The following is a 22,000-nucleotide window of genomic DNA, read 5'->3' on the forward strand; positions in this document are numbered from 1 at the left end:
GACTAGACTATAGACTAGATTATAGACTAGACTATAGACTAGACTATAGACTAGACTATAGACTAGACTATAGACTAGACTATAGACTAGACTATAGACTAGACTGTACTTCAGACTTAACTGCAGACTAAACTTTCGACTACACTATATTCTATAACTTCTACTATAGACTAGACCAACTTGACTATAGATTATACTATCAACTAGACTATAGACTAGACTATAAACTATACTATATACTAGACTGATATTTATAATATTAAGTTTGCAAGTCTGCCCAAGACACTAATCAGAACACCTTTAGTGCATTTTATAGGGTATTTAAAAATCGTTCCTTTCTAACTATACTATCTTTCTTATTTCGTCTTGTTTCATATCCATCTTATTTTATTATTGGCAATTTTTTTCTAAATATATACGCCACTCTTCCGCTGATTTAATCGAAATCAATGTAATTTTTCTTGTGTAAGTAAGTAAATAAATTGTATGAATGTTTTAATCCACTAAATATTGTTTTTTTTTTTTATATATTTTCTATAGAAAAAACTTCTTTTATGTTAACTTTTTTGTGTGTTTATTGTTGAAATTCTAAAGTATTTGTAAACGAATTAGAATTTTTGTTTATTGTACATTTATATTCTTCAAATTTGTTTTGTTAAATGTTTATTCTTTAGTAGACATTCATACGAGAAAAAAGGGTTTATCATCGTTAGTGCTTTCCCGCTCACCTGCAATTTTCCCCCATTTTAATGGGAGCCGCAGAAGTTTTTATACAATCGATTTTTTTTAAGTTTTTATACCTTTATACGAATTCTTTTCATGCCAATAACACTCCCCATATGAATTGAATAGGAATGAATGAGTATTTTCACTTTTAGTTTTTATTTTTGCAGCTTACAAATATTTGAATCATCATCAGCCTGTTGATTGTTTGTATGAAAAATTTAAAGCATTAAAGGTGACCAGATGTGTAGGATTGTGATGATATATTCATTATTAAAATTATCTAAATATTCTCAATAAAAGTAGTTTTTTAGTAAAAAATAATTTCATCTGTTCTTGCCCATTAAACCTAATCTTTAATTTACAAATTCAGCTTTATAATGAATTCTGGTCACCTTAATTTAAAATTTTTTCTTTAGCTTATCTAACCCCAATTTATTTAATTTTAACCCATTTTTTCAAGTTAATTTCCTTTTTCAAACAAATTTATAATTTAATCAATTTTTAAGCAATTTGCATTTAATCTAAAATAATTTTTATTTATTTTCTTAAGCACTTTTTTATTCAAGTGCACGTTATCACAATTTCTTCTTTAACAAAGTAATTTGCAAAAAAATTATTTGTATTACTTCCTTTGCACACAGAAATCAAAAAATATCTACTATAAAAACTTTTGCTTTCAATTGCTGAGGCATTATTACACTTAAAGTAAAAAGTAAGGTTTTGCTGACTTTTACTTATCGGATAAACTGGAAAGTAATGTAGTAGCTAAGTAGGAACTACTTACTAATTGGTAACTTAAAAGTTGCATATAAACTACTTACAAATAGTTGGTATCTTTTAGATCACGAATTTTGCTCTTTACCAGCTAAATTAAAAAATGTTTTTGATAACAATCACTCATCACCTAGTAATAAATGAAATAACTACTTTTCATTACTGAAAATTAAAGGTTTTAAATAGCTAAATAGCTTTATATTTATAATTTTTCCAGATCATTTGGGATTTTCTAGCACAAAGATCTCGAATCCAAAATACAAAATTAAATAATAGAGTTGATAACTATCACTCATCACCTAGTAATGTATGAAATAACAACTTTTATTACCAAAAATTAAGATATTTTGCTGGTTACTTTTCCAAATGTTGTATAACAAAAATTAATTCGCTTTATATTCTAAATTTTTTTCCGATTAGGTAGAATTTAATGTCGGGCATCAAGTACCCGTTAATGGGTATTCAATAGTTAGCTAGTTCACCCTTGAAAATCAGCCGAGGTTTCTAATACAACCGATAAAGTTTACGAGTTACCCATCTCTGAGTCCAGATCATAGAAAAAGCTATAACAAGATAGAGGAGTCTGTGATCTTTTAAGGCTTGGTAGTGACATGGAAGATGTTACATCAATTCTATTTCTTTTTCTACTTCTAAACAACTTCTACAGAAGCTATAAGTTGGGTAGCCCAAACTTTCCTACATATGTACGTCTAGTTAGAAGCCTAATAGAGTTTTTACTGGAAGACAATAGAGTCCTAGTTCTATCTGTTGTCAGAGTGATATAGAGCAGTCTCTATATTCTACAAGTGGTGATATTTCACTGAAAACTCACTCATCTATCAATCTTGATAGGGACACCAGGAGAAACACAGTATTTTTTTTACAATGAACTGATCATGTTAAAGTTATTTTATGAAGAGATCCTGATAATAAAAATATCTTCAATTATGGAACGATATCCACAAAACTTTACTCTGCAATATCTTGAAATTTGTTGAAAATTTTCTGCTCGATTTCTCACTCACTAACACATTTCATCGTCGACCGATATTGCCAATATAAACTACTTAACAATTGTTATCAATAACAAATTTTCTCTAGCTCATCTAGTGTGGGTGAAGATCCACATGATTAGATCATTTTAAAATCTTAAAATCATTTTTTGAATTATAAAAAAATTCAATTAAACAGTGCTCGATAGGTTAGGCTGATAGGAGGATGTATACTAAATTAATTCCGATGAAATACACCTCCTTATCATGAGAAAAAAAGGGAACTGAATGAAATATTTTTCAGTGTTCACAAACTCAGTTTCTTGAACGTAATTCCTAAGAAAATTCTAATTTTGCATAAATGTGCTCGTAATCCTGTGTGTCCACTCAAAATACGTACTATCATACTTCAGACTTGCTCAATTTAATGAGATTTTTTGTCTTGCTCTCATCAGGATTATCGTGGTTCTATCTACTGTTTCATTATTCCAAGAAGTCTTATTGGATTCTCTCATCCATATTTTTACTTCAGCTTTTGTTGCGTCGAATGGTTTTGCGTTTGTCAGGTTAACTACCTCGAGCTCCCTTCCCTTTAAAGCTATTACATTTGCTCTTGCGTTACCGACTACTCCCGAGTGGAATAGTATATTTTTACTTCAGCTTTTGTTGCGTCGAATGGTTTTGCGTTTGTCAGGTTAACTGCCTCGAGCTGCCTTCCCTTTAAAGCTATTACATTTGCTCTTGCGTTACCGACTACTCCCGAGTGGAATAGTACTCATATGATGTGAACCTTACCTCTGGGAGAGTATTCAGTTGAAACTTTCTTACAATCCAATACGGTCTAAGATTTAGTTCTATCTCCTGATATCGCCATAATTGCCTTCTGGCTGTCGGTAAATATTTTAAGCGCTGTGGGCGCCATATTTAATCTAATCCAATGCTTGATAAAATATAATTAGAGATCAAAAGACTTGATATTAGTTCTCCAAAAATATAACAATATAAACATCTAAGAAATTATAGTCGGGCGAGGTCGATCATGTAAAATTTCATTGAATTATCCTTAAAATTGGGACCTGTAGTTTGATTACAAGGTTTACAAGCCCTATTCGGGGGTTTACTTGCATGAAGACTAGATAAAATAATGGACCGATCTTAGCCATTTTCAATAGGCATCGTCCTTGCGACAATAGAAGGTCATGTACCAAATCGATTCAGAAAATTATTTAGTATATTTAAAGGTGGGTATAGGACCAATATTATTGACTGTTGCAAACATCAATGGACTGTATCGGTCTGATAGTATATCAGGACCCAAATTTGGTCTTAGCGGTTTAGGTTCTTTTGGAAAGTATAATCTAATATGCATCTTAAACCCATCTCATCAAAGCCCTGAGTAGGGACCTTAGGATACTATCAGAACTTGTTAGAACGGAAAATACTATAGAATGCTAATGTACTAACTTATACAATATTTTTTAGTGTTTTAGTAATTTAAAAAAAATGGAACCACCACATTATGCACCGATTTTATAGGAAATTTCTTTAATTGATGTCGGATTTTATTTTAAAATAAAACAAGTAAGAAGTTATAGTCAGTCGAGGCCGTCCATATAATACTCTTCACTAGTTACTCTTTAATAAAACTGTGGATATTTAAGTAAAATTTTGATAGGGGTTTTTTAGAGGGGCTAGGGTTAAATGAGGTCCTATAATTATAAAGTTCATCAGGGTCATTAAGACTAGTATAGAACTTGGTTTTGCAGCTTTTTGTCGAGATACGCGTATATAATTATGAACTTAAAGACGCTATTTGGGTTCAGTTCTATGGGGCCTAGGTGAAATAATGGAACGATGTTAACTATTTTCAATAGGCTTCGTCTACAGTACCATAAAAAATCATTTGCCAAATTTCATTAAATTATCTCTAAAATTGCTACCTGTAGTTTGATTGCAATGTTTACAAGCCTTATTCGGGAGTACAGTTGTATGGGGCCAGGTAAAATAATGTACCGATCTTAACCATTTTCAATAGGGTTCGTCCCTGGGACAATAGAAGATCAAAACCCAATATACCACCCCCACCACTAAGTGGTGTAGGGTATAAATATTTGACATATTTATTAACGACAAACAGTTTTTTAAGAACTTTATGTAAGTGTTAGTTGGATCCATTGTATATATTTCAGATTTAGGTTCTAACTGTTAGATGATAAACCTTTTCTTTTGAACACTGAGGTCCATTGAGGACCCGATTTTGAAAATATTAGGTGGAGAGATATGATGCGACTAAAAAAAGTTAAAATTTGATTTTCCATTCTTAATCTATCTTTGTTGTAACGCAAATGAATACGACTAAAACAAACAGAACGATAAGTTTATATAGACCCATACTACTTATGATGAAGTATATAAAAAAGTTAGAATAAAATATTTCTGAATGTAAATTCTGTGTAACTTTCTCAAAAAAAAAAAAAAAAACTGCGTAACTTTAAATGCTTTGGGATTTAACAAAGAAAGTGCAGAGAGCTGGAATATGTTCTTTTTCGCACAATAATAATGATGTTAAATATAATAATGATATACAGATCAAACACTTTTTTTGCACAAACAAAAGTCGAAAGATTCTTCTTTTATGAAATTCAATTTTTTCTTCCTTTTTTTTCTTTTTTATACCCTACACCACTATAGTGGGGAGGGTATTATACGTTTGTGCTGATGTTTGTAACATACAAAAATATTGGTCCAATACCCACCTTAAAGTATACCGATCGATTCAGAATCATTTTTTGAATCGATTAAGACATGTCCGTCCGTCCGTCCGTCTGTCCGGCTGGCTGGCTGGTTGTCCATGTAAACCTTGTGCGTAAGGTACAGGCCGCAATTTTCAAGATAATTTGATGAAATTTGGACCAAGCATGTTTTTTGGCACAAGGACGAAGCCCCATACAACCGTACCTCCCGATTTGAACTTTTTATGCTATAATTACGTCAAATATTCTGCTATCTCTCTAAAAATTGGCACAAGTAAGTTTTACATAAGTATAAATGATACTGCAGATTTTCGTAGCCCCCATACAAACCCCCCTTCAAAAAAATGACTTAAACGTCTAAAATTGACTTGTAACCATTTGTATCGCAATGAAACTCAACAAAACTAACTGTTACTTAGAAATATATCCTTTTCCCAAATTTACCGAGGATCGGCCCATATTTGACCTATATAAAGCCTTATTTAGAAATTTTAGTTTTTTTTATCAATAAATGGCTTAAATATTTTGGAATTATGGTAATATTCAACATAAAAGTTTCTTTACAAAAAATAAAAATTTTATAAAAAGTAAAAATTTTAAAAATATACTCATGGTGTAGGGTATTATATGGTCGGCCATGCCCGACTATACTTTCCTACTTGTTTAAATATTAAAAAGAATCATAAAGTTTTTTTGCAAACTTTTTCATCTAGAGATTATCCAACAATAACAGAATGTATTATAATTTTATTTACATAAGATTTAGACAAAAAAATATATATGAAATTTAAACATTCAGTTTATAATTCATTTATATTTTTTTTGTTACTTTCCTATTTTTTATGTAGAATCAGTTTTCAATATTTGCGTTGTATAGTATTGCCTGTTTATTATTCATTTAGTATAAATATAGTCGTATATAATATCTTTTTACTATATATGTTTTGCAATGTGGTCAAATTAATAAGAGAAATTGTTAAAATCAAATCTGAAAAATTTTCCTCGATTTTTGTCTTAATTAATATGTTTGTAACTTCAGAGGTCATATGGCACCGCTTATCCTCTTACGGTTTACATAAAAATCACAAAAGGATACCAATTTTGTTTTTCCTTTTCATATCTTTATATTCATATACATATACTTATCAAAGGTTTATAGAACAAATTTCGTATGAAAATGTGATTTATAAAACTTCGAAAAAAGTTTATGATCAATATCCATAGGAAATTGTTTTACTTTATAAGCCCACTGTACGTGGGTGGGTTGGTCACAGTTGGCTTTTGTTGTGACTACATTATAAAGTTATTTTTGTTTTGTTTTCGCACAGTTTTTGTTTTATTCAATACACTGGAGATTTTTTTGTTAAATTCAATAGAACGTTTTTTTGCTGCTGCTGCATATATAAAACACAGACAATTTTGCAAAATTTATATAAAACATATACCTCAGAGATTATAGCTGGTCATGGACGAATGTATAACATTCTATATCAGTGATTATAAGGGGCTTTTACCAAAAATGATCCTATGAGAGATAATTTTTGTGGAGTTGTCATTCTTCCGCTCATTTATTCTATTTAGTTTTGTTTGTTCTTTATTAAAGTGTCTTTGCGTCTCCGAGGTATTAAACTATCTTTAATTGATCTAATAGTATTATAACAAAAAATACCTCTTCAGGAAGAATGTCAATCTGACCTATTCTCAAAATGTATTCCGCGGAGTTTGTCCCCGCTTTTATACATTGAACATGCAAAAAGGAATAAACTGCCGGGGAATGATTGTTCTTAATTGGACAGAATGTATTTCTTGATGGGCCTTATATCAGATGATCACCTTTGCATTGCATTATTTTGAGTGTAATCCCCATCATTCCTTAATTTCTGAATTCCTTAATTTCTTAAAGTCCGCGATACCACACTATTGAGAAAGCTCTGTTGAGTTAGAAAAATCACCTAGGGAAATTTTAGAAAGCAATCATCGGTCCAAAGTCAATAGAAGGGGAGACAACCTAGGTAAAATTAGTCTTACGGTATCTTACTTCTAAAGGTGACCACACGATTGCAATATTTAAAATGTAATCTCCATCATCTTATCCCTCATTCCAATGCATTCCTTAATCACTGAAAGTCCGCACAATCATTCTATTGAGATGGCTCTGTTGAGTTAGAAAAAGCACCTAGGGACAATTTTGTAGACCGAAGCACGAAAAGCTATTGAGATGGCTCTATTGAGTTATCAGGAGCATCTAGAGATAATTTAGTACACCAAATCACGGACTCCATAACAATTTTACAAGACTGATTTCAGTGGCCATTGGGACCTACACCTTTGTGTTAAGCATGGTTAGAGTAAATGCAAAACACACCAAACCACTCCAACTCTCAAAAACCATCAATCATAATTAAGTATGCAGCGAAACATCATATTCACTCCTCCGTTCTCAACAATTTTTCAACCTTCTCAACTTAACCCATCTCAATACAATTCCATCTCTATCGATCAACCGTCTAAGCCAGTCATCCATCAGATACATCACATACATGATCATAAATGATGAATCTCTGCTTTTTCAGCTCATTCCCTACATTTCATCCCACAGCTTACCGTGCGGTTTGTACCACACTACCGACAATAACAGAAACTTATTTTGAAAAGATATTACTTCACTGTGAATCAAATCAATCCTTCGGGCAACTGGCCACCGGTAGTACCAGATTATCTGGAGCTCTGATTCGACCCCATGTCAAATCATTCCAACGAAAGGCCAAAGATATATTTGATTATTATTAGTTTATATTCAAGGTGTTAGTAGCACCTTCTTTCAATGTGATTCTTCAATAACACCAATATGTACAATGTATATAGACTAGTCATAGTACTACCCAGCAAAATTCTCAACGGATTGAAGAATTAAAATACTAGACAACATACTAGTCAATGAAATATTCAATATACTTATGACTGGATTAGTCAATAAAACAGTATATTGATTAAGCAAAAGTATATAGACCAAGTCCACAAAATAATGCATTGGCTAGTCTAAATATTAGTCAGAAACTAAACTATACAATAGAACTTTTAAACGAAATCAAATATTTCTTAATATACTAAACGACTGACAAGTCAATGGGCTAGACTTTATGGTAATAAATAGTATATTCAGCTATTCATTTAACTTGTCTATAGATCAATCAGTATGTTAGTCCATAGACTAGTTAATAGTTAAAAAGTCCATGTACTAAAGAATGGTATATACTGGTCAACAGAACTGTCAATAATGTAGTCGAAAGAAAAGTCAATAGACTATTTATTAGAACATACAAAAGCCTAGCAAAAAAGAACTTCCAAAGAAGCGAAAACGAAGTAGAATTTACTCCATGGATGTACTAAAAAAATAGCTGAAGATTTGATGATTTTAACACAGGCTTATCATAGGCGGGATGTTCTTTTTATTTTATTTGAAATTCACTACATCTGAAGTTATTCTTAGGTTTTGTTATAGGAGGGAAGTTGTTTTTATTTGATTCCAAATTTACTTCATCTGAAGTCATTCTTAGGAAATAATTTTTATGTTATGTTTTTTGGAAATTATTGGGAAGTGAAATTGTAGTATTATAGAACACAACTAATTTGTCTGAAGTAATATAAACATAAATAAATAAATTAAACTAAAATTTAAATTTAATTAAACAAAATTGGATTATTTTCGCTTCTTTGGAAGTCAATGAACATCACTTCCACAGGAGGTAAAGAAATTCCATTTAGTGCTACTTTTGAAGTGGTGATAAATGTTATTCGTTTTGAAGTATTTCGTTTTATTTTTGCTGGGACTAATCAACTGAAGACTAGTCAACAGATAAGTTTATAGACTAGTCTATAAAATAGTTTATACGCTTATTTAAAGAACCGTTAATACTTCAGACAACACGCTAGTCAATATGTTAGTCAACATATTAGTCAATAGATTAGTCTATAAATTAGTCAATAAAACATCGTATGGTTCACAGGCTTATCATAGGCTGGATGTTCTTTTTATTTGATTCCAAATTCACTTCATCTGAAGTCATTATTATGAAGTAATTTTTATGTTATTTTTTGGAAGTAAGTGAAATTGTGGTAGTTGAAAGTTTTTTTTTTAGACTAGTCTTTTCAGACTTTTTTAAAGAACAGTTAATACTTCAGACAACACTCTAGTCAATATGTTAGTCAACATATTAGTCAATAGACTAGTCTATAAACTAGTCAATAAAACATTCGATGCAACCCTCGCTGCATCAAATGATTCTGAATTCATTAAGTTAACTTTCTCAAAACTCTCTATTAGTAAATAGACTAGTAAATTAAAAGTCTATAGACTAGAGAACAGGCAGCTTAGTCGAAGAAAGAGGCTAGGGTCAATTATTTTTGTGCGTTACAAACATCAGATTAATTCCACAATACCTTTCCATTAATATAACTAGAAACTATATAAAATTCAACAAAGGAGCACAAAAAAATGCAACAAAATAAACAAAAAAAGTTCAACTAACAGAGATACCAAAAAACAGATTTAAGTTGTAGCTGTTTCTTTTTTTTCGGGAGGTGTTACTAATGCTTAAAGTATAGAGTCATATATAGTATTGACAGACTTTAGCTGGGGTTTAATGTGAACGTTAGTCAGTCGGTGCAAGTTGAAGTTTATATTGTTAAAGTTAAATACTGTTGTAGTATGTTATCACTTTTAAATGTTCAGAAAAGAAACGAGGATTTGAGATAGAATTTTTAGAGTAAATAAAAAAATTTAATATCCAAGGAAGTTCAAAAGTGAGTAAAATAATTTGAAAGAAATTAAAGAAGCATTTTCAGAATTAAAGCGCAAACTTTAATTGTTGTTTAAAATATATTCACCAGATAGCTTACAGACCCCACAAATTTGAGACATTTAATATGCTAGAGATAGTTTTTCAATTCCCTTTGAAATCTCTTAAATACATTTAAAGCCTAAAATCGTTTTCGGTTAAAAATTATTTCGATTACAATTAAACATTTTTTAGACATTGAGAAAATGGGGTTAGAAAAAAATGGCCTAGACTTTTCGCACTACCCACGCTTAAACAAATTATAACATATTCATATTTTTTTATTTTTCCTTTACAGACGAATTTTTTTTTTTTTTTTTGTTATTTTCATTATTTTATGTTTGCAAGGAAAAACTTTTTTGAAAAGCATTTACCATATATTGTATACAGATGCGTATTTGCGGAAGGATCAGTGAAAATATCTTTTCAAGACGGCTGTTCTGTTGATTGTACAGAAATTAGTCATTATTCAGTTGTTCCAACTTTATTCTAGGAAGCAATTACATAAATACTTTATTGTCCGCACCATCAAAAAAGATGGGGCATATTGTTTTTGTCATTCCGTTTGTAACACATATATATTTTAGGTTCTTATTAGATTCTAAGACGAACTAGCCATGTCCGTCTGTGTTAAGAGCACAAATACTGATTGAACCCTTTAAATTGTGAGATTCTGACTGGAATTGGAATAAGATAGGAATGACGTGGTATACATTTCAAGGTGGAAAATATATGCTATGAAAATCTGCTGTTCTTTACCTTAAAGATTGAGAGAGAAAAGCGATTTCGTGGTCCAATATCTTATTGTACACCTGGTCTTCTACTGTACTATAATGTCTATTGTCCTGCTACCTTCTCTTGATTTCTTCATCGTCTAGCTTCATATTCCTTTTCTTTCTATGTTGTTCTAGACCTCTCATTTGTGAGATTCTAACTGGAATTGGATTAAGAAAGAAAGTATGACTTGACATATACATAGACAGGTAACTCTATAACTTCTTGGTTCTGTTCTCAGTTTCCAGCTTCTGTGAAAAATCTGCTTCTCAAAGGTTGAAAGAGATATATTTGATTCAAAATTATCATCTAAAGCATCTTCTTCAACTTTTTTGTATATGCCTCTCGCTTTTCTTCATCCGTGTTTGGATTAGGTATGATGATGTTATTATTACCATCTGGCGATTCAAAGTCAGAACCGTAAAATGTTGAAGTTGCTTAAAATTCCCACATATCTAACAATTCTCGCTCGTAATGGGTTGATCTGAATAAAGGCACCCGTCTGTGCCCATTCTAGTGATATGAATCTGACGACAATACAGTTATTATGATTAATTCTATATAATTGCCAAATTTCTTTAGGATTTGATCATTATGGGATACATATCTCAAAGTTTGTACTATTCTCATAACTATAATCTCATGGTATATTACTTTAGCCAATTTAAAGTAACGACTGCATCCGCTCCTGTGTATACATGTGCTTGCACGCCCCCAAAGGAAATATGTATGTTAATATGTACATACCTATCTATACACATGTATACATAAGTAATTACGAATACATGTGGAGATTGAAATCATACAAAAAAATGTAACGCTAACGCACCCAAAAGTTTAATCTTAATTTAAAACATACGGGCTGTTTGGTACATATTTAAAAGCGTAAAATAAAATGTTTTATGGGTTGGATAACAGATTTATGAATATATAAATCAAACACATGTACATTTACATATCTACATATACATAGTAAATAAAACTGAATGTGAATGTATGTCTACACATACTTACATATGTATGTACTTATGTATATTAACCTCTTGCCTATTTTACATTTATGAATTTTAGTTGTTTTTTATTTGGTAGTTGTCTGTCAATTTGAGGAAAGAATTTTCATTTGTTTTTCTTCATTTCTTACATAGAGTGGTGGCAAACAGACAGAAACACAAATATTGTCAATTGCAAAATGTTCAAAGAGTTGAAACGTTGCAGTTAATATCATGTCATGTTACTGTTACATGTGACAACCCTTTTGAAAATTCTAACAAATATTCAGTTTATTCTGTCACTAATAGGAAATTGTCAACCAGTTGCCTAGCTGGTTGTTTAGAGGTCATAAAGTTAACTTTCATTTAGTCATGTTGATATTAATGTTGAGGACATGAAGGTCGCATGTTAAAGACAACATCAGATCAAACAAATGTGATATGAAATGTACATTTTTGTATGTTTGCATACATTCTAAGAAAATTGTTATAAAATGAGATAATATACATACATATGTAGCTAAAACCGCTTGTCTATCAGTCCAATTCAAACTGATTTATTCCACAATATTCCACGAGGGCCTATAAAGTGTGATTGACTTGTTTTGGCTTGTTTCGCACCTCCATCCTTTATATAGTCTGGCTTGACCGACTATACTTTCTTAATAGTTTTAAAATGATTTTCAGATGTAGGCTCCATCTAACCTAAATGGGAGAAAAAGCTTTAAAACTGATATTAAATGATAAGGCTTTGAGAAATAAAATACAATCGAACAAAGCCCGACTAAAGGAAAATCGGCTAAAACTTGAGAAATCTTTAGGATTAGATCTAAAAACACGTAGTGCCATCTAACAGGCTTGGTTCCATTTTTTTTAAAGAAAATAATAAAGAAAATCCTTAAATAGTGAAAGGAATTATAGACCAATGTAAAGAAACTTAAACTCCTGAACATAGATCTTTAGAATTTTCAAATTATTGTTTCTTAGTGATCGCTTTAATAATTTCTAATATCTACGAAATGACGGAAAAAGTGTTAAAGATTTGTTTTGTATCCCTTAAACAATTTTCTTTATCTCTTCCCGTTAACATGTATATCCTATTAGGAACCATACTAACCTCTACTACTAACCATGCTAACCTCGAAAATAATAATTTTGAAAAACATCTCGCCAACTCTCGTTTTAGAGGTCCTAAGCGTTATTGTTCCGAGTGAATACAGACTTCGTTGCTTAGAACAGTTTTGCATTACTGATTATCTCCCAGTGGTCTGGTTCCATTATGTTACAAAGTATATAACTGGTTTTCGCTTCTTACGCGGTCATAGTTTGATACTTAATAGCCGATATGTTGGAACATTGTAGCGTCATATTCAATTAAATCCACCTTAAACATTCTCAGATAGATCGCACTTGCTCGGAAGTATATCACGATTTTCCAATTCTCAGATACGAAATGTCTGAGAGATCTGCAAGATTCTGAATGAAATTCATAAATGTTTGGGAAATATAGAATTTTTTATAGCAGGTCTTATTATTAAACGATCTTCAAGTTAAAGGGGAAATTAAGAGCTTTGCTCCTTATAAAGCTGCAGGGCCGGATGACATTTTCCTGACGCTTTTACAGCGTAGAAAACGTCTTTATACGAAGTTGTCCATTACATTGGTGAATCCTTCGATAGCAAACTACACACACTGGCGGTATGCATAGACATCGAAGGCGCTTTCAATAACGTACACACTGATGCTCTTATTTAAATCCCTAGACCAGTTTTATGTTAATCGAGAGCTCCGTAACTGGATCAATTACATACTAAAGAACAAATGGATACGCTGTGAGATGTACGATATAATTATCAGGAAAAATGTGTTTCGCGGTGGTGTTTTGTCACCTTTACTCTGGGTTACAGCGATTAACAGCCTCCGACTTAGTCCTATCTGCAATGCACACGAAATACTTTTAATCGAAAAGGATCCAAACTACTTGTATAGATGAGCTGAGGATGCTCTCAATATGGCCATTAGCTAGGCTCAACCGAAAGGCCTCAATGTTAACCCAGCGAAGACGGAAATCTGACTTTTCACAAGAAAGACAAAAATTATATAAATATGTATACTGAACCGTGCTTCCTGGACAAAAAGATGCCGGTGATAGACAAAGTTAAGTACTTCGGTATATTTCTCGACAATGGAGACACCGCATAAAGGATAGGATCAAAAAGGCACATAGGTGCTGGGCGATATGTAGGAGAACTATGGTCATGAAATGGGGTCTTAGTCCTACTATGACAAATTGGTGGACTGCATTGGACAAAAACTGTAATATCAAACTTAGGGGATCTCGGAGGATGAAATATTTCAATTTTAAGAATGTAGGTTCTAGTAAGATGTCTTAAGTCGTAATATTTGATTTGGGGCTTGAGAAAATCTTGAACCACATGACTTATTTTCAACTTGTATATCTACAAAAATGTTTTACGTGGATAGATACTAAGGAAAAGTCAAACTGAATAAACTTAAAAGAGGATTTAAGGAATTAGCTCAAATGCTTTATAACCTCCCTAGCTTACGAATTTCAAATGAATAACATTTATAATAAAACTAACAAAATCAATATGATAAAATAAACTTGGATCGAAGCTGTCTAAGAATATTATGAAAATCTTACACTTATTTCTCATACAATTAAGAAAATTACGGCTATAATTAGTTATGCATACATATTCATCTAACCTTAGGCACTTCTTACATACATACACATTTCTTCTGTTATATTCCAGAATTCATAAAAAGAAAATACAACCAAAGTACTCTGTACATGCATAGAAATAAAGTGCGTTTAAAAAAATCTCTTTCTAGAAGAAACATTCTTCGTTAGTTGGTTTGCTAAACATTCTTTAACTATAGTTTCAACTAACTACCATTAGTCTGATGATGTAGAGCTATTTTTCATAAATATGTATCTTTTTTCTGCGTTTCAAAAATGTGCTGCTGCATGTGGGAAAGAATTTTATTAATGTATGTGTTTGAGCTATGTGCGTGTGTGTGTTTTTAAATGAGTGAGATATCAGCAGTTCGGAGAGTCAGTCACCGAACTTCCTTTGAACTAGTATAACAAATGGTATCTGAATAGTTATTTCACTAATCGAATTATTGCAAATAATGTCAAAATATTTCTAACTATAAAGTGGTCAACGAACTTTCTGCGAATTAGTATAACTTATGGCTATAGCTCTAGTTATCTGAGTAGTTATTTTTAAAAATATTTTTCTAATGTTGCGCTCACATTGCATTATTGGAAGTAATGTCAATATACTCCTAATTTCCCCCCGGGGGCACGTTACCTTGGTGAAACCTAAACCTTGTTGTTATTGTAATCCAGAGGAATAAAAGGGTTATTCCAATACCTCTAGTCTGACCGGGACTAACAAATTGGCTTAATTCTTGCATAGATTGAAAGAGGTCAAACCAGAACACCGGATAATCTGGTACTATGGGTGGCCAGTTGCCCACAGGTCTATGTCCTGGCTGGTCAGTTGGTTGAAGTTCATGTAGTGGCTGTGGTTTAAACTCAAATCGGTTAAAAGACTGATGTAAGGTAAAGTCAATATTTCGGGATAAGTTCGGTGCTGTTGCCGAAACAACAGATACCCCACAGAGGAGTGACTATGCATTGGAAATGAGTTGGTATTAATTGTATATGGTACGGGGTGAATGTGAGGTAAGACGGGCCTCATCCTATCCATCTACCTATAATGAATGTGTCGTATAAATTAGATGAAAGGTATCATATACAACTGATACCATTGAATTTTCCTTCCTTGTCCAGATTGGTTCAGAGTGTACTCTGTTCATATCAGAATTACCACAGTGTGTCCCTGTGAGTAAGAACAAAGTCCTCGGCTTATTTGAAGGATTCGTACTTCGGTCCACCGGTTATGTCTCTAGGTGCTGTTGCCGAACCAACAGAGGCCATTCCATCTGCGTGGTTGTAAACGGAAGTGATGTTAAGCAAAGTATTTCAGCAAAGTGCTTGTACATGGACCGGTCCAATCCATGCACAAAAATTGCCACCTGAGTTGTTCATTGAAGGATTCAGGGGCGATGGTAGGCTGTGGTCATGTCTACCCTGTGGATGAAAAAGACCACCGTGGGATAGGGAATCATGCCAGGTACTCACGTAAAGCACTTCGACATTTATACTCTTAACTAATAAATAAAACGGTTACTTTAAAACTAAAGCTAAAAATTATGTTTCTTTGAAACTTATACACATATACATATGTATATATTTGTAAAATTATATTATTTTCCTTAAAATTTCATAAGTGTAAATACAAATTCATTGTAGAACAGTTCACTTTATATAAAAATGGACTATAGTTTGAAATTGACTACTGACCAAGTTACTAAGGATGCATAAAGTAACCAGTTAAGTATTCATTTTAACAAAGAGCTCTTATATGAATCGTTTACTGCCTTTAAAAGATACACTTGACTACTTGTAAAACAGTTGGGTTCTAATGAACGAACATGTCTGAAAAATATTATATAAACTACAAAAAACTTTTGACTGCATATTAAATGGCTCTTTACTTCTTTTGTAACGTTTACTTGTTTCTACCATGTTTTTCCAACTTTTCACTAACTTCTTTTTCCACTCACAACAAATAAGGCAACAAAATGAATAGTTCAAATATGGTTAAAAAACGCATATTTGTCAACACACACACGCACTTTATAGTTCTTTAAACATGTACTTTATATAAACTTTATTATTAGTATATGTATGTATATGAATGTATGTTTTTTACATATGTATATAGAGATTTTATTTGCCATGTTTGTGGAAAAATTAAAAGGAAATGAAACAAGTTAAAGTGCTAGATTCGGTAATGTCGAATGTAAGATTCCCTTCAATGAGTTATCAAAAAAAGGACTTTATTTTGGAGATATGGTCAAGAACTTCAAGACTTACTAAACAATATTACAAATGTGTGAAGACCTGCCGTGTTGGCCTTATTCCACGATGTTTTTTTCAACTAGATGATGAGTAAGTTATTCTATTGACCATCGCCCCTTTGTGCTTCTTACAAACACTTTACGCAAGTACTCGATCTATCTAAACTTGTATCATTCCAGAAAAAGGCTAATGGTACGTTTGGCATCATAGTCCCGCTAGTCTAGAGCTATTGGTGGCAATTCTTTTCCTCTGGATTACAATAACATCAATGAGGAAGTTCATTAAGGTAACAGGTTAGCTATTGCCAAATTTCAGCTGCTTATAGCCTTCATGGCCCCACTGAATACATAGAATTATCTTAGCGCAATAGAGTTCTTGTAACTATCCTCGTCCTTTTCTTTCGAATGATTTGGCATGGGGTCGAACCAGAGCATTATATAATCTAGCACTACGGATACCTAGTTCAGAGTCCAAGAAGTGCCTGTGGTTTACGAACTGATATATCCTATGCCATATATGTATATCTGGATTCTTTCTCCGGTGCTGTTGCCAACTCAGACAGAACAACCTATGCTATATTACCGATCCCTTTGAATATGTTTAACCCTTCGCGTTGTCATCTCAACAGATGACACTAGGTGATGCCACAGAGCAACCTATACCGGACCCCTGAAAACGTTGAGTATCTTTAACTATTCGTGAAGTTGGTGCCAGTATAAGTTGGGTAGTTTTCAGGTTGATACTTGGCAGTTTCCTGTTAGTCCGTAGATCGTTTCTTATGGTCTGAAAATAAGAATGATGTAAGTTGTTGAACGATCGGGAAAGGGGAAAGTCTTATTTGCCTAACAAGAAGAAAAGGATGCTACGCGATTTGGTTGAGACCTACCTCTCATCTTGATGGGGCAGTTATTGGTTTTAAATAGACTTTGGAAATTCCAACATTCTTTGTCACATTATCAAGACATAAAGAGTGATCGTGATTACTCTGGATTACGTCGAAACAGCAGAGACATCTCAGAAGTGTGGTTGCGGCGGCTTCAAGAATGTAAGAAATACACTGGGATGGGTCACTAGTTGATGCATAATGAAACTTTCATGGCATCATTCACCTGATGTTGGTTTGGGTTCGCACCTGTTATTGACTCTAGAATAGTGATTGCTTTTTCCTTGTCGGGGTATCCATTGGAATTGGTCAGATTCTGCCTGTATTTTCGCAATGGCACAACTAAGGAAATAGATTTAATAGCTCGAATACATCAGAGAAGTTGCACATGACCCGGTACAGCCATGTACAAAGATTTACTCCTGAGTTCTTGACAGAAGGATTTAGGGGTGCGTGGTGGACCGTTCTCAAGTATATCCAGTTGATGAAAAAGACCCCCGTGAAATAAGACAAAGCAAGTGATCACGCTAAGAATATAGATATTCTTGACATCTTAACCTAGTGTAAATTATCGCAATCGCTCTAAAATTGCTGCATGAGTAGCCCGAAAGAATTTGCAAGCTCTAGCTGAGTTTGACAATATTCTTAATCTTTAAACTATTTTGGTTATCTAGTGAAAACAGTTCAAAGATTTTCAAAATCAAACCATCTCTCTAACTTATAGACCGAACAAAAATGTATACAATTTATATGAGTATTTCCAAACTAACTCTTTATAGCTTTCTGGCCCTAGTTTAAGTCCATATAAAAAGATCCTACCAAAATAAATTTCCAACTAGAACACATACGTTATGTCAAACCCTCCATTATCTCTGAGAGATGGGTAGTAAACATGTACCTGCATGCTCAAGTTTATGAATAAAAACCAGCTAGAAAAAGTTAGTATATTTTGAACGTTCCAACTCGTATAAAGGACATGTTTTAACAAAACTCAAGTAGGCATAAAATTTGTTTTTCATTTAAATAATTGTAAAAAAATGTATGAGAAAAACGAAGGAAGAAAAAAACATTACAAGATTTTTCTACAACTACCGCCATATATAGTATACTATGACATAACTAACTAATACAAGCAGATGTATAGTACAAATGTATGTATTTATGTATATTATGTACATTAGACTTAAGCCAAAATATGTAGTGAAATAAGAATTTTAAAAGTTATTGAAATCGGTGCACTATATCACTTAGTAATTATAACTTAAAAAATACGCAAATATAGAAATGTGAACCGATCTCTAATAATATTTGAGCATAACTTCCATCGTAGGAAATCACTTTTACTCGCATGATCACACAAAGTCTAGAAACTCAATATTGAAAAAACTTTTCGAAATAGAATTATGTCAATATATTCGTACCCAATTACTTATCTCCAGAAATGACCTTCAATGTCAAACTTCCAGTACTATTTACTACTTTGCTGATGACAGCGATATCTATTGTCCTTTTAGAGATTGGGACAATGAGGCGCAATACAAATGAGTCGCGCAATCACGACTTGATAACAAAATCATATAAACGCTTAGCAGATGGTCCAACTATAGTTATGGGTGGTGTAAGTAATCGGAAACTCTATATGTTTTGGTGTAGGTATAAAGTATTCGGAAACTCTATATGTTTTGGGCATGAAATTACCGTGCGATGTGCGATGGAATAAACACATTATTCATGTGTCGAAAGAAGGATTCAAGTTTTTTGTTTTTCTGAAATGAGTATGGTTCGGAAGTACATTTTGAAAATACTTGACTGCGTACAAGAGAGGGAACACGTTCCCGATACTCGTATATTACTACACAGCACACGACTCTTATCAAGAACACACCCATTTGTGGTCGATCGGACAGAGGACCCCACAACACATTACAGACAAATTTCATTTTTAAGCTGCACTATGAGAAGAGGGATATACTTCCTGCAGAAGTATTTCCTTCCACTTTTGATGTCAACAATTTTAAATCAAATGTTCACAAACACTACATGAGTTTGTGTCATCCACTTATAAATGGTTGATATATAAGATTCGACTATGACGAATCTTATATACCCACCATCAAACCGTATGCAGTATGCTTGGTTAATTATGGACCGATCCTCATAAAATTCGGTATATAGTCGATTTTCGCTGGTAAGAAACTTAATTATATCGAATTTGAGTGCTAAACTCGTATTTTTAAGCCAGCAATGGGCGTTAAAGTCATTTTTCTAGGGGACCATAATGAGGGGAAGGGTCAATTCTGGATCGATGCTCATAAAATTTGGTAGAGAGAATTTGGCTCATATAAAACTTATTTCTGTCAAATTTCATTGCTATACTTGCATTTTAAAACAGTTAAGGCAGTTAAAGCTGTTTTTAGGGAGGCCACTTCTCTGGGGGACTATACGAAAACGTGAACCGATATTGCCCATTTTCAATACCAAACAAACGTTACATGTAAGGAATAACTCTTACTGTTTGGACTCTTTTGTGCATTCAACAGACAGATAGGCAGATGGACAGACATGGCTAGATTATCTTAGAATTAAATACGGACCCAGAATGTATATACTTTTCTGGGACTACGATCAATATAAGTTTTTTTAAGGTGGGTATAAACATGAACATGTTCCTCATGTTCATTAATATAAGAATATTTAAAAGTAATGCAGACTGTTTGTAGTAGTCATTGACAAGTAAGTGGTGTTGTAAGTAGAAGTATTAAACAATTTTTATTTTTTTTTTGCTTTCTATATAATAAATATGTTAATCATGGTAATAAAATTCTTGATGTTGGACCAATGAAGGCCTTAGTTTATATTCATATAGGTTTGTCATTTCATATGTATATCGGTGAATACAACACTCTTACTTGTGTCACTCTAATATGAATGTTAAAATAATTCGCCTGACATAAATTTAACATACTCTTACATATGTAATTGTAACAGGGTCGTGGGCGTATTTAACATACCTGCAGGTCAGGGTGTCAATAATTGTATTAATGGATTTAAAGCAACACTATCATATCAGATATCAGATCGTTATTAATATTTAAAAAATTTAATAAATTCAATCAACCAAATATTTAGACATTTGATAAAATATTATTTAAAAAAGGATACTTCGACTCAATGCAAAACTTTAGGGGAATTTTTTCTGGTATGTAAGTGATTGCGTTTATTAATATTTGTTTATGTATGTGTGTGTGTGTGTTTAAAGAAGTGTGTAAATATATGTTGACATATAAAATATTTTTCACTTACAGCTAAAAGGAAGATGACGTAGTAAAAAAAGAAACAAAATAACAAAACTATACTTACTTGAAAGTAAATTTCTTTTATATTTAAGTAGTTTAACTACATTATGGAGCAACAAAATTTCATTTTATTTTCATATAAAAAAGTACGAAAAAAACACGTACAATTAATTAAATAACATTTTATTAGAAAGCTTATATGCGCCTTTTTACTGAAGAGAAATTTTTGAAAAAGGGAATAAATAATAATTTGCTGCAAAATAATGAAGTAATAAAATATATCATCAGTAAGTTTTTATAAAACAATACTAATGATTCTTATGTTTAGAGTAAAATAAACGAACTGGAGTTCAATTGATGTTGCTATAGTCTATAGTCTAGTCTATAGTATTCTCGGAAGAGAATATCGGGAACTTACGATCCCGCGGACTCCAGTACCCAGGTATGGAGAGCGTGCTATAAAAATGCACATGTGCTCTGCGAAGACCTGTGAAGAGGCGAGTGGATACCGCCCCTAAATAAGTATCCAACCACAGGGGTATCCTCTAGAGAGGCATAGTTAGAAGACTGACGACTTCGTGGTTTCCCCAGTCAAAAGAAAAAATCCAGGCGCGACGGTTCCCAGATTGGGCGGCTTCCTGGTCAGCGTCTGTTCTCCATGTTAGGAGCGGCTGCAGGAAAACCCTGGCGGATAGGGTTAAAACGCAAGACACTAACTTATCTTGAATGGAAAATACAATATCGAAAGTTACGGTGCAGGAAGTAATAAACCCAGTACCGGCGGCTTTGGAAAGTGTGAGCGCGGGCTTTCAGTCGTCGATATCCAGCTACCGCAAAAATTCTAATTCTAATCCAGTAGCAAACCTGGCTGGACTAGAATATAATGCTACAGGCAACACAAATATTATGGAGATGCTTGCAACAACGGATCCCTTTAGGAGAAACTCAGGTGTTCAGAGATCACCACCGCAAGCAGTGAGTAACATTACACCAACAACATCTGAACAAACAAGCA

The 22,000-nt window shown here is 32.7% G+C and overlaps 1 protein-coding gene across 2 annotated transcripts in view; it reads left to right on the forward strand.

Moving 5' to 3' along the window:
- Positions 1-22,000, forward strand: part of LOC111680410 (apoptosis-stimulating of p53 protein 1) — a 179,785-nt gene that overhangs the window by 14,840 nt on the left and 142,945 nt on the right. The window lies entirely within an intron of this gene.

Source organism: Lucilia cuprina, chromosome 6 (assembly GCF_022045245.1).
Source record: "Lucilia cuprina isolate Lc7/37 chromosome 6, ASM2204524v1, whole genome shotgun sequence".
Classification (NCBI taxonomy): domain Eukaryota; kingdom Metazoa; phylum Arthropoda; class Insecta; order Diptera; family Calliphoridae; genus Lucilia; species Lucilia cuprina.